Raw genomic sequence first — 3,390 nt, forward strand, 5'->3', positions numbered from 1 at the left:
AGTGATACATGACTCTTTAAATGAAGCTTTTATTTTCCAGTAAATACCTGTTGATCTGAGAGAGGGTGGTAGCGGAGTCTCTAAGGACAAGGTGTGATGTGACCGAAGCAGAAGCAAGAATAGAGCGGCACTGAGCGTTAATGGCTTTTCCTAGTCCTGCTTTTCTCCTTTGGCCTCGATACCTGAGCCATCATCTCATGGTCAGCAATAAATGACCTTTGTCCCATGAAACGTATGCACTTTTCACACTATGGAATAGCACCGGGGAAAGGCTTTCTTCACCTGTCCATTATCACCCACATCACCACAGACAGCCGTCACTGCAGACAGCACAGCATCACTCCCCGTCTCCTTCAGCCTCGGGAAGCCCTTCCTCAGTTACTATAACAAGTGGCTTTTTAAAATAGACAAGAGTTTAAAATAACAAAGACATAATGAGCACATGACAGTTTCATCACACACTGTTTTGCGGTGTGTGTGTGTGCACACATGCGTGTGTGTGTGTGTGTGTGTGTGTGTGTGTGATATCCATCTTGGGTGTTGTTCTTCAGCAGGCATCCAACTTGGTTTTTGAGACGAAGCCTCTCCCCGGGACGTGGAACTCACTGATGCTGCCAGGCTCACTGGCTACCATGCCCCAGGGAGCCTGTGATCTCTACTTCCCCAGGGCTGAGATTACAATCACGATACCATGCCCAGATCTTTATTGGCTGAGCTGTTCCCCGGCCTTGTCTCATACATTCTTACATTCAAACTCCTGAATAAGAGATCCTCAATTAAATCTCATAAAACCAAGGCTAATTACACTGGGCATGATGCACTTAGGAAGCTGAATCAGGAGGATTGCTACGAGTTTGGGGTCAGCTTGGGTTATGCGGTGAACTGCAAGCCAGTCGGGGACACAGTGTGATACACTAATAAAAAGGAGATAAAGAGGCAAATGGAATAGTTAAAAAAAATATCTATCACTCACAGCCAATAAGATACAAGCAATATATCTTATTTGTGTTGAGAACAATCTGACATAAATATAAATCAATATATGAATTATAACTTTAAAAATAGCATTGGGGCTATTAGTTCAGCTGGTAAAGTGCTTTCCTTAAAAGCATGAGACCCGCATTCTGATAGTGGACGGGGAGAGGGCCTGGGCGCGGAGCCCCTCCGGTGACTGGGATTCTTTGCACAAGGGGAGAATTTGCCCCCATCTTCTTCACTAGAAATGGCTAGTGTGCTCTGTAACAGGGTCAGGCTGGTTTCCTATCTCCCAGGATTCTGTTCTTTAGTAAAAAGAGTTACCAATCCAAAAGCCTTTCCAACTGCGGGGTCTCATGTGGCCACCTGGATATATGCTCCCAAACCTACATAGTTTCCTGATGAAACTATGGGACCATTTGGACCTCAGGATCAGAGATTCTGGCTGCCTGGGAATAAGGACTTCGATTGTCACCTCAGTGGTGTTGCTTCACAGAAGAAAAGCTTGACCCATAAAACTTTGCCTGGTGTTTTAGCAGCACCTCCTTCAACGGAAAGACCAGAATTTGTAATGGCACAGTATGGGAATGAGTGTCTGAGCACCGATGCACCTGTGAACAAAAAATTAACACTGCAGAAACTTCCTTTAAAAATGCCAGAGTTGAGTGTGTGATCCAAACATGTCTGCAACTGCCGCAAAGAGATTCTGAGTCACGTTTTTCGGGAGTGGCTGTGACACAGAAAACGGAAAATGACGTGACCTTTTGGAGTGGATGGGTAGAACTTAAAAGAGAGATGCTCTTCAGGAAGTTCATTCATGGCGCTAAGGATGTTTGCTATGCTCTCCAGGCTGGAGGATATTGGGCTGACTTCATCGTCTGGTTTGGCATTTTTTGGACCATATACAAACAACACGCTTTTTTGAAACAGATGAACGTTGCCAGCATTTAGGATTCTATGTTGATGTCCTTGGCTGCTGTAAAGTGACCTGACACAGTCTCCGGGGTACTCATGTGTTTGTAGGAAGTCTCTTCCCTCATGCAGCAGCAGACAGCCATACATGCTGAAGCTCACTGGAGCCTAGCCATGCCCTGTGATTATTGCAGCTCTGTCTGTCTCTGTATAAACACTGTTGAGGAAGGAACTCAGCTTCTACGGGATTCTGGTTTCTAGGTCTTTATTTCATCATTTATGGGTTTACATCAGCAGGTGGCTTAGATTGCAATATTGCAAATGCTACTCATATTCTTGAGTATGTGTTGAACACACCCATGTTCTGCAGAATGTGGTCATCTACAGTTAACCACATGTGTGTGGTATGTATGGTCTCTTATTGTTAATTCTCCCCTTTATTGGAAAAACTTTATTAGTTTAATTATTTTTCCAAAAATAAATCATACATTTTGCTATGAAAAAAAATCATGAGACCCTGAGTTCAACTCTGAGATTCCATGTAAAATGCCAGGTATGGTGGTGTCTGCTTATACTCACAGTGTGGGAGGCAGGGACAGGAGGATCTCTGGGCTTGCTGATCATCCAATTTAGCCAATTGGAGAGTTCCAGGCCAGTGAGAGACCTGTCTCAAAGGAGGTGGCATTCCTGAGTATGATACCTGAGAATGTCCTCTGGCCTCTACACACGTGAACATGTGCATACACACACATACACACAAGCACACACATATGTTATAAAAGAACACTTACGTGGTCAAGACATAAGCTGGTCCTAATCTCATTTAAAGTAAAGACACAGGCTTCATTTAAGATGCACCAACAGAATTCTCCAATGTCCTTTATTAAATCAATATTGAATGAAAATTAAAACAAGAATATTAGAGATGTTGGCAGGCAGACACAGTAGATGACAGAGATTCCACTAATGAGTAGATATTTCTACAGGAAAAAAAAGAAAGCAAATAGACAGAAGCAATGATCCAAAACACAGGAAAAGAAAGGATTAAAGCTAAGCATTTAGAGAAGGGAAGAACCAACTGCACCCTGGGAAGAGTAGACAAGTAAACATCCTGCCCCAGCTGACGACAATTATTCAAAGGACAATAAATAACAGGGGCTTAGTGGGTAAGAGCACTTGCGACATGAACCTCGGGCTGTGACTTCAGATCCCAGCATCCACACAGAAAGCTGGGCATGGCAGCCATGAGGGACTGCCGGCATGAAGACAGATGGGTCCAGGGACTCGAGGACCAGTCAGTCTAGCTGAACAAAAACCCAGGTTCAGAGAGAGAGAGAGAGAGAGAGAGAGAGAGAGAGAGAGAGAGACCCTGCCTCAAGGAAATAAGACAGAGTACAACAGAGGCCACTAGGCACCTTCCTCTGGCTTCCAACACAGATGTGTGCACCTGTACACATATACACACACAAATATAATACCCGCGGGAGGAAGGAAGGGAGAGAG

At 44.3% G+C, this 3,390-nt stretch overlaps 1 pseudogene; it reads left to right on the top strand.

The window, feature by feature from the left end:
- Nucleotides 1-1,222: 1,222 nt before the first annotated feature.
- LOC142853111 (cobalamin trafficking protein CblD pseudogene) lies at nucleotides 1,223-2,042 on the top strand (annotated as a pseudogene).
- Nucleotides 2,043-3,390: the final 1,348 nt, after the last annotated feature.

This window comes from Microtus pennsylvanicus, chromosome 6 (assembly GCF_037038515.1).
Source record: "Microtus pennsylvanicus isolate mMicPen1 chromosome 6, mMicPen1.hap1, whole genome shotgun sequence".
Lineage (NCBI taxonomy): Eukaryota > Metazoa > Chordata > Mammalia > Rodentia > Cricetidae > Microtus > Microtus pennsylvanicus.